Raw genomic sequence first — 11,399 nt, forward strand, 5'->3', positions numbered from 1 at the left:
GCTCCTCCGGGAAATTTCAAACATTATTGCAGGTGTAAAAGATGCCTGAAAGTTCTCTTTCATTTTTTTTTTCTATATTTATTAAATTACTTGAGAAGGCAAAATCTAAAGTTTTCAGAAGAGATTTGGACACTTGGTTAATATATGATTATGGGTGCCTGCAAATAATCCATGGTTCCCCATTCAATCGATAACAAAAATAAACAGACCCAAGAGCAGTGAGGACATATGTCCACATAAAAACTTGCACACATATATTCACAGCGGCATTATTCATAACAGCCAAAAAAAGTGGAAATAATCCAAATGTCCACCAACTGATAAATAAGTAAAACATGGCATAGTCGACAATGGAATATTTATCACCCATAACATGGACACAGGATGCATGAGGACGAACCTCAAAAACATTATGCTAAGTAAAAGAAGCCAGACCAAAAAGGCTACCTATTGCGCAATTTCATTTACATGAAAATGCCCAGAATAGGTAAATCGTTGAGACCAAAAGTAGATTAATGGTTGCCAGAGGCTGGGGGTTGGGGAGGGTAACTGGAAGTGACCGCTAAGCAGTACACAGGTTTTTATTCTGAAAAAGTTCTGGAGTTAGATAGAATTAGATAGTGGCAGAGGTTGCACAACCAAATACTATGCTGGAACCCACTGACTTATACTCTCTAAAAAGGTAAATAATGTCTCTTGTTTTTTAAAAAAGCCTATGCAGGCTTGAATTGTGAAATGAATAAGTAAAATCAGCGGAAGTACACACAGAGCTCCTAAGTGAGGAATTTTTTGTTCTTTGTGTTTGAAAATATCCTAGGACAGGACAAATTCGACATAAAACCCCGGTTCTCTAGTCAGATGCAGCATCTCTGCTATCTAGAATAAACTTTCACAAACCAAAAAATCAAGCCCATCAAACCTGAGCAAGCTTTGCTCAAACATAATGTGTCTCGCGGTTTCTTTTCAGGCGCAGGTATTACAAAATAATACAAATAAAATTCACATCCCAAAATGTGTCCTTCATACCGCCCTTGCCCATTCTGGAACAAACCAACACTTCACTGTAGGATACCGAGTCTGCAGGGTCAAAGTTATTTTCAAAATATTGCTAACATGCATGTTAACGTGTACTGTGTTCATCGTTGCTATTTTCAAATGAATCAAGAAGCATCTTTTTAAGCCTCTCCTTTTCGATCTCTAATGTGGTGAATGTCGATAGTTTTAACCCACATAAACAAAAGCTCTTTGGGTAACCTCAGTGAGCGTTAAGAAGGAAGAGGGGGCAGATCACATCCTAAAACGTGCCGTGGGCCGAGAAGAGAGCAGAGTAGGAAGGGGCATAAAAACGCCATCTCCGTGAGTAGAAGTGCTTCATGCCCAGACAGCAACAACGCTTCATCAGAGCAGTAACGCGCCCCAAGTCCCCCGAACGAGCCTAAGGGGGGAGTGGGCAGTTCCGTTCAAAGGAACTAAAACGAGAGAGGGACCTTGCGCAGACCACTGATAGCCTCCTGCCCGGGACTGAGGAGTGCGCTCCTCTGCTCGTTAATTCTCCCTCTGCCCCCGGGTGGCCCCACACTCCCGCCCCACCAAGTACCCGCTGGTCCCCCAGCCCAGCTGCAGCCACCCAGGACAGAGCTGACACCACACAGAAACCCTTGCCTAGGCTCCCAGCATCACGGTCTGCCTGGAGATACATCGTCCTCACCCTCCGAGAGCTTGGAGGGCGAGGAGCAGGGGAGCGTGGGCCTCGGAGGGATCAGCCCCCAGGATAGGGGAGACAGGTGGGGCGGGGTGGATCCCGCAGTGGCAACGCAAGTATATTCACTCTGTCCTGGCCGCCCACAGTGACCAAGGGGGCGCTCAGCTGTGGGGACGAGGGCGGGGGTGGCGGCCCAGCGGGAAGCACTGGGCCTGACGCGGAAATAAGCAGGAAGTGACAGACGTAGTTGGAGACACGACCCCACCATCTGGTGAGCGGACATTTTTAAAGGTGCATGAGTCGGAACACCACGGTGTCCATGCTGGTGCGGGGTGGAGGGGGGCGGGGCGGGGAGAAGGACCCCAGCAGACACACAGTGCAGGCTGGAGGGCCAGAGGCGGAGAGAAGAAAAGTTCTTCAAAAGGCACAGAGCAACTTACGGGCAGGGCCATGGGCTCAGATCCCATGGACGTGCAGCAGGGGGCCTGTGCTCCTTCACGTTAAACCAGCAGCAGAAATGTCAGTGATCATCAAACACCACTGCTTAACCAGTGCCCGGACAGGAACCCGAAGCTTGTCAGAGAAAGCGCATTCGCTGTCACTCCGCTGGCTACGAAGTCGCTCACTGCTTGGCAGCTATGGTTTGGAGCATGACCCCTAGGCTGCGAGTTATGCTACACTCCCACTGGGGGGCTCTACGGTGAGGAACCAAGGTGTGCCCACCCCTGCCCGCATGGGGCTCCCGGCCTGATGAGGCGGCACCTCGTTCTAGGAGGCAAATTACCCTATATTATCACCAACTGTCTTGCCTTCCCGAGTCCCACACGAACGACTCATCTCTCATCCTAACCGTCTCATGGATTTTAAGACGCGCCCCCCCCCCCTTTCCCCCTGTACCCAGCCACCGCTCTCTACTTCCCAAGCTCCTTCTTCGGCAAGCTGTTCCCTCTTCCGTTGCTGCCCTCAGTAATATCCCGGGGACATACTTCAGTCTTCAACTGCCCCTCTTCAGGACTAACCAGGGCAAATGATTTGTAGAGCTAAAAGAAAATGTGGGGTCTCCTTCTTCAGAAAAAAGTATTAAGAATTTCAAGACCACGACAGCAGCGCATTGAACCAAGTGCACGGCCCCGGGTGACTGCGCGGGTCTCATACCCCCCGAAAGCCAGCCCCATCCCTTTGGGACACAGAGAGAGACGTGAGCTTATCAGTCACCAGTCCAGGGCAGAAAGGACGCACCAAGGCCGGCGCCACCCAGCCTGTGACCCATTAGCTTGTCGTGGGCAAAGGATGGAGTCTCATCACTAACTACTCCCAATGGGACCCAAAATCTCACCAACTCCACTTAAGAAAGACCGCAAAAACTTGTTAGAGCAGAAATTGCAAATGGAACTTAAAGGTTAAGGAAAAGCAAGGTTTCTGAATGATAGTTTTGAAAACCAAAGTCAAGTTTTGAAGAGTCTGTCCTGACCACAAAACTAAATCATAAAGCGAGCGCAGCAGGCCCTGGCTTCAAGGCAAGTGTGGGCAGGGCCACGTGTCCCCTGGGGAACACTGTCGGCATGAAGAAAGGAGAAGCCCAAGGGGGTGAGGGGGGCGCAGCTGTCCCCAGAGCCACAGCCGAGAGGAGAGATTCCTCTTCTCACCCCAAAGGTGGCTTCTCTAAGTCCTGCAGCTCAGGACACCCTTTCGAGCATCACTTTTCCTGGCCTCTGGGTTCACGAAAACCCCTGCAGCCAGGAAACAGTCCTTAGAAGACGGGATATTTCATCAAGGACTAGGCAGCGGACACAGCTCTATTAACTGGTAAGGAGCCAAAGAACCACAGGCAAAAGTATAAAGGGGAAAAGAAACGAGCCCCTGAAAATAGGGAGGACACGAGTTCTGGAGAGTTAAGGGGGCTGCAGGGCATCTCTCAACTCAGGAGAGACCGGGGTCAGTGGGTAAACACGTACCAGGGTTCACCCCATCTCACTCTAGCATCCAATGAGCCTCGGGTCAGAAAGCAGCTGAATCCCATGATGAGGAAAATAGAAAGTCTGCCGAGTCAGATCACGAGGAGCCCAGAACAAAATACTGTCCACCAGGGTTCAAAGGAGGCGGCCCCCTCCTGCCCCGGACAAAGAAGGGAGGTGTCGCATGCCAGAGCAGGGACCACGAGGCTGGCCCGCAGCCCCTGCCCTGCCGAGAACCCCCGGGGACCATCGCACAAGCCTTCCGAAGGCCATCAACAGCAAGTCATGGCTCTGCAACACAAACGAAGTCAGGAAGGAAACGAGTGGTGTGAAAAGGATGCAGCCGCCCGGTCCCGAGGGAGGGGAGGGGAGGGGACGGTGTCTGGTTCTGGCGGGGCACCTGCACCTGGTCAGCGCTCACCTGGAAGATGGAGGCAAAACCACGTAGGCCTTAATGAAGGGCGTCGGCAGAGTTGGTGCAGACAGACGATCAGGAAAAAGAAAAGAACGGGAAGCTGCTTGAGGAAGTGAAAATGAGCAAGCAGAAAATCCAAGACCTGGAGAAGAAAATCAGAAAAACAAGAGAGGCCCTGTGACGTGTGCGTGTGCGGTCTGCGCAGGGAAGCCGCGGACTCCCGCTCACGGCACAGGACGCGCGAAGAGCCCCGGCCGCGGAGAAGGGAGGCAGTGCCAACTCGAGAAGTGGTTTAGGGCAAACACACCGAGAAGAGAGACTCTCAACAAACCGTGTCCCTCAAAACAGCTCCAAGAAGTAAATAGACACCAAAAAACTTGCCGGAAGATGCCCGCAGTGACCAGAGAGCTCCCTGGCCCCACCACCAGAACTGGCGACATCTCGCGCCAGGGATGAGCCAACCTGTGGCGTCCTTCTCTTCTTGCTGAAGGAGCTGGCCAGGACGGGAAGCCCCAACGCCCGTTCCTAGGGGCCATCTGAGGCCTCAAGGGCAGTACCCGCATCCTAGCTGGTACCACCGGGGTCCCCCCAATAGATGCGAGAAATCCTTCTCTTCTTAGTAGTTGGGCATCACAGGCCATCTGTCGTTTCCATGATTTCCATGATCACACCAAGATGAAGATGCCCCAGCCTACCGAGGAGACCACCGCCCCACCCGGGAAGGGCCTCCCGTGCCCCCTACCCCGTCCGTCCAGCCATGGCTCCCCTTAGACCAACTGAGAAAATACAATCTGTGTTTTCCCCAAGAAAGAATTTCCTTTCGCCCAAGAGGGTATATGCAGACAACAATCTGAGGTTTGGGGTTTTAAGAAAACATAATGAAATAACTGTCTGACGACCGCCGTCAAGACACCGCCTGCACCGCTTCTTCCCACTATCAACGATGAGCCATCCAGTAGGGCCCTCCTTGTCCTGCACTGGAGGCGCTCAGCCGAGGCCGAGGTCGGTGCCTGCTGAAGAAGGCCCTGCACCTTGTCCCAGGCTCATCCGAGGTCCCTCCCGTGCTTTGCTGAAACCCTTCACTTCTGCAGGTAAGCACAGAAGAGCCACTGTGTCATAGTGTCACAGAGGAACCAACTCAACTCCCACAAAGGTGGCCAATCCAGGGCCGAGCAGCCAGCCTCTCCCTCGGCAGTCTTCCCTGGCTCTTCCCGGTGAGAACGGTCGCGCTGTGGCCCCACCTGCGGAGACTGGCCATCCTCCAGCAACACTCCGCTGTCGATGCAGCAAACGATAGGACTCCACACTGTTTTGACAATTTGCGCCACAATCCTTGGCGCCGTTTGCCCAGCTTGAAGAGACATATTCTCAGAGGTGCCATTTGAAATTAGCTCCAGACCTGATGTCCCAGCTCCACGGCTACCAGGCTCACGTAGAAAACCAGACTCCCCGATCCCACACAGCCCTCAACATCCTCGCGGCATTGTTTAGACATGCCCACAATAACAGCCACCTTCGCTCTGCAGAGAACCACCTCGATGCTTAGAGCAGCCAGGAACACTGCCACAGTGCACATGCCTTATCCAGTTCTAGGTGTCTCAGAATAATGCACGTTTGTCATAGCACAGCCATGGTGTCACAAGGTGTTAGGTGAAACTCTAATCACCAAGCTCACATGACCGGATATGCAGATGGCAGTCCAGGTCCACGCGATCGCATGGGGGACTCAGATGACCACAGTCAACGCTACTAACACGCTTCTCCCAGAGTTCGATGCCACACTGATTCTTACCCCCCCCCCCGGGGTCACTGACGAGATCCCCAAATCCCACAGAACATAGGACAGACTCAAGGCAAAAACCGGCACAGGTTTCCTGGGTCTAAGGCGATCCACGCCCAGAGGCGCCCCTGGTGGCACCCGCGGCCTTTCCTGCGCTTGCTTCTGCTGCCCGGGACCAGGCACACCAGCCCCCACAATGAGGGACTACCACGCTGACCACCGATGGACTGCCCGGAAGAAAGCTCGCCAGCGTTCAGGACAAAAGCTTCCAGTGGCTGGGGGAACCTTCTCCACTCCCACACAGCGACACCTCCTGGAGTCGTTCGGAATTACTGGGAAGACGTTAGAGCAGGTGTGTAAGGAGGTAAGCAAGAAGAGGGCCAAAACCTGAGCCTGATTCTTCTAGGACGATTAGCAACTAAAAAATAGAGTCGAAGACCCTCACCGTGCCCAGGGGGACCTAGCATGAGGGCACCAAAAGCAGGGTGCTTTTAGAGCACCTCTCGAACAGTGGGGACCTCAAATGCTTCCGATTCTTCGTCCACATCTGTTTCCTGCTGCGCCTTCCTGGAACTTTCCTCTGGTCTTTACCCGTTCTGAGATTTGTGGTTAAAAAAAGTATTCACCACAAAGGAGATTATCTCAAGGCCTTGTTCCCCACATAATCAACCATTTAATTTTTATTGTAGCTCGGGTTTTAATTAATGGTAAAGAACTGAGCGATTGATGATATTGCATTTAATGCTCAAAAAAAAAAAAAAAAGGATCCTTTAGTTTAAGAACGAAAATACATTAAAAACTGAGTTCCAGTCAATGCAGCTGCCCAACAGATTAGAAACCAGTAATGTAAATCAAACAGAGCTGGGGTTTGGAAAGTCTGTGCTCCGTCAACTTAGAAAAACCCTTTGCCATGATTTCATTGGACCCTCCAGACAAGGCGCCGAAGTAGGCAGAGACCACCAATGTTCAGAAGAGAACTCTTGCTAAACTTTAGCAAAGAAAATAATAGCCGCATCCTAAGGGCTCACTCCATAGGGAACATTGCAAAGCAGTGGCAATGCCGTCCCCCGACCCCCTCCTCCCCGAGGACACTCGGCAATGTCCAGAGACATTTTTGATTGTCACAACTTGGAAAGGAGCTACTGGCGTCTAGTGTGTAGAGGCCAGGGACGCTGCTAGTCATCCTACAATGCACAGGACGCCCCCCCCCCTCACGACAAAGAATTATCTGACCCCAAATGTCAATAGTGCTGAGGCTTAGAAACTCCGGCCTCGAATAAAGGCGCTTGAAACGCCCTAGGCATCCACTCTTGAGTCATGACCCCTCTGAACATCAGAGTTAGTCTGCAGACTCTTCCGTAGGGGAAAAAAGTATTTCTACAGACACGCGTGGACACGAAGCTTCGCGGTTTCAGGTGGGGGGTGGGTTATCGATTCCCGATGCCCACTCATGAACAACCCCCTCCAATACCAGGCACCCAAGGACACTGAGATCAGGTACTCCTTTTAGGGAGTACTCCAATTTTTTAAATCCTTCTAAATGAAAGAAACCCCTCTCAAAAGAACCTTTGGCATAGATTACCTTATTTAAACCTCACAGCCGTCCGGTATAGTCGAAACTGTTAGTATTACCATATGACAGAGTGAATTGGGGTACGGAAAACTTTTCCAAGGTGACACAGCTAGCGAGCGGCAGAGCTGTGAGCACTGCCCTGCGCACTCCAGGTCGGAAGCCGCCCGGTGGGTGCTCCAACGACCGCCTGGTTTTCCATCAGGGTGGCACTCTCCTCCTTGGCCACCATCCCCAATCTGGGAGGAGAAGGTGAAGTCGGCAGAGGCGCCCGGCCAGCCCTATCGCCTGTCCTCCCCAGGGCCAGCAGCTCTCTGGGCAGACATGTGAATGTGGACGTGGACACCGGCCGCGGAGCAGAGGCCGCTTCCTCCACGGGCCGCCTGCCCTGACCCCCCCGGGCCCCGGCGGGCTCCCGGCGGGAAGCCTCGCACGGTCTCTGGTCTCCTTCAGCTGCTCTTCATCTCCAACCACGCTCACCTGGGACCACGACCCGCTACACCAGCAGGCGATTCACGGAGTGAGCACCTTGGGCGCCAAGGCCCCTCCCCTACGCATCTGACCTGCCGGCTCAGAGGGCCGCCAGGCCTCTTTCCGTGCTGCTCGGAGGCAATACCTGGAAATCGAGTAATGGCGAGTCCCTGAGGTGCCCTCATTTTCCCTCTACCACACCTCCCCTCAGTCCCCTCGGTCTCTCTCCGCTTTTGCTTCATAGCAAGAGGCTGCTTGCAGACCAGGTGGGCCGGCGGGCAGGCAGGGACCAGCCTTACTTTCCTCCTCTGGCTGGGACGGTTGCCCGGGCTCAGACTTCTGGGCCCCAGGTCTCGTCCTAATTTCCCGGTGGTCGTCGCCCTTTAGTCTGATCACCGGCTCCTGCTGAAAACGGACCAGCACGGCGCCTTCGCGTCCCCGGGGGCCTGTGACAACCAGAAACTGCATTCAAGCAAACTGTGTTGAGGCGTATTTTTCTTACAGTTTGCAAATACACATATTCAGAGCTAAACGTTTTGTTTCAGAAAACAGTCAACCGATTTAACAGATGTCACCCATTTGCCATATAGTCACCAGACCTTTTTTTTTTTTTTTTTTTTAATGAGTAACATTTTAATGCTAAGCTCCCTGCCCCAGCACCTGGCTAATTTCTTTCTGTCACCCACCCTCTCTGAGACAAGCACTGAGTCGTCGGAGCCCCCCTTCTCTCGATATTTCTTCCTGATGCAGGACACTTAGGGAACCAGAATCAACGTGTCATACTGTCTGGTATAGTCTGACAGCTTACAGAAAAGGCATCATGCTGCTCTCTCTGGTGCCTGTCTGGGCACATCATTAAGGAGCCCCGTCTCCTTTCTTTGACTGAATATCTCATCCCCCCAAGTGGTGCACGGAGGCTCTTGGGACGGGGCTGGGAAATACCCAGCCTAGGACCCGTCCCCGCAGGGGGCGAAGGCTGGTTCCCATGACTCTGCCCCAGTGAGGGCGGTGTGGCAGGGTCCATGCGGCAGCAACAAGGCCCAGGGCGATGTGGGGCATGCTCTGCACCCTAGAACAGGCTGGAGGGGACGAACCCCGCCATTTGGTGGAGGAGAAACAGGCCCAGAGAGGGGAAGTGAATGTCTCACTACCCATCAGCCCGTGGTGAGGTAGGGACTAGACTGCCCGCGTGGCCCAGGGCCATGGTGCACTTGTGAGCTGGCGACATGGCCAGAACCTCCTTACCCCTCACCCCACAGGGCAGGCTGTGAAGACGGGCGTCTCCCCCCGCCCCACGACACCTCCCCCTTTCTCACTGCCCCTCACCACCCTTGCACCCAGCCTGGAGAGGAGGCAGCCAGCTGCCCTAGGCTCTAAGCTGCTGCAATCCCACTCGTGGGCATTGTGCCTCTAAGGTCAGTATTTCTGGTGGACAGCAAGGACTAAGGCACCAGAAGTATGAATCTAGGTGGGCCCAGAGCGCCCCCTGCTGTCTAATTGCTAAGCAACTCAAACTTTAGGTTGGCCTCTCAGATTTCTTGCAGTCTTGGCCCCGGGGAAGCTGAGGGATGGGTTCAGGGCATACTCCTCCTGGAGAATTGCTCCTTTTGCTCTAGACCACCCCTGGGCAACGCCCAGGGTCCTTGTGGATGGGGAAATCATACCCACCAGGTACAAGACACTTTCTCTCTCGCCGCATCCCTGAATGTGTCTGCTCGGCGTCATCTACTGATGGGGCCAGAGATGGCAAGGCACTGTTCCAGCCCGCGTAGAGTTTCTTGAGCAAGCTGACAACCAGGGAAGCCTAGTGAGGCAAAAATTTGACAGAGTGAGTGCGGCGAACTGGGAACCAAGTGCCAAGGAAACGGATCGGAAGGACTCTAAATGGCGGACATGGTGAACTCTGAGGAAACCGAGGTGCACAGATGTGGAAAGAGGGGGCAGGCATTTCTGGAGGAGAGAGCACACAGCCAATGCCCTTTCTCACTTGCCCCTGATGCTTCCTCTCTCCCCTCCCCCCTTCTAACTCACCACGGGTCACAGAGCTTGTCCATCCGCAGCGCCCACCCACCTCTCCGGGCCGCGGCTCCCCTCTCTGGTCGGGTCCGTGTCTGCTGGGGTTCCTGTGACTCCCCCAGCCCTCGTGCCTTGACCCTGTCAATGAACACGTGGCTTCTTGAATCCTGCACAAGCCTGTGCACTACCTGGACTCTTGAGAATTCAGTACGTGAGAAGTGTTTCTTATGCAGGGCATTCAGTGAAGTCAAAACCATCCTTTACTCCCAAGAAAGAGAAATCATCCCAGAAAAGGAGAAAAGGTACAAAGGAGCCATGCTGAGGCCTGTTTAAGGAATTGTCTTGAGCATAAGGACAGGGGAGGGGCCCGCTCTTGGCAGAGGGAGTCCTGGGGTGGGGGAGAGTGGGGCGGAGAGAAGCCTATTCACCCTAGGGAGCATTATTATTATTATTATTATTATTTTTTTTTCTGATATTCCTGTCTAGGAAATCAGCCGGAGCTTGAAATCTGTGGTAACAATATGACCACCAGGGGGCAGCAGAAGATGAAAGCTTTAACTGAAAACGGCTAATTTATTTAAGTTCTCTGCCCATGAGGTAGAGGCGACCTTGGTGGCACATTGGATTAACCTGGGAAGCTTTAAAAACACTGGTGCCAGGTTCCCAAATCCATAAGGTGTAATCCTAGCATCACGCTTTTTGGTATCCCACAGGAACTTTAATTTTTAAGAGAAAGGTAAGAAGCAACCTCTCAGACCATTCTACCTTTCGGCTACGGTGGAAAAGGACTGGGCCAGACCTCTGTAACTCAAAGCGAGGCTCACAGACCACCACCATTAAAGGCACCTGGAACTTGTCAGAAATGCAAAATCTCAGGACCCACCCAAAGCTATTGCATCAGAATCTGCATTTTAACAAGGTCTCTGGAGGTGTCGCACGCAGATTAAAGTTTGAGAAACAGTGATCCTAGAAACCAGAAGGGTCCTTGGGGAGTTTCTAGTCCAATTCCACATCTACGGTTTGTCGATGCAGAGATCGAGGCCCACAGGGAAGAAGCCACCTGCTCAAGGTCACTGGCCATGCGTCGGGCGGAACGGCAGATGCCCTCCAGCCCAGAGCTGAGCCTGGCACCAGATGGCAAATAAATGGTGGCGGAAGTCTGGTGGGTTTGGGAACTTCCCTATAGTTCTCAGCGGATGGACCGTGGGGGCCCCAGAAATGGGTAAGATACCATCCCTGGCTCAAGGTGCTTCTGTTCTCATGTATAACTCAGGATATACGCATGATATGGCCCAAGTACAACCTCTCGCCTTGAATCAAGGCGGGGCAGCGGAGGGGGGGGGGGTGGAGGGAGACAATCTCTAAATCTCGGAAAATAGAGAATAAAGATCAGTGCAGATCTGTAGCCTGGGAAGGCTTCCTGCAGGATGGGCTTGTGAGGGTGGAGAGTCATAGTACAGTGGCTGGTGGAGGGGCACGGGGGCAGCATT

This window comes from Rousettus aegyptiacus, unplaced genomic scaffold (genome assembly GCF_014176215.1).
Source record: "Rousettus aegyptiacus isolate mRouAeg1 unplaced genomic scaffold, mRouAeg1.p scaffold_m13_p_14, whole genome shotgun sequence".
NCBI classification, from domain to species: Eukaryota; Metazoa; Chordata; class Mammalia; order Chiroptera; family Pteropodidae; genus Rousettus; species Rousettus aegyptiacus.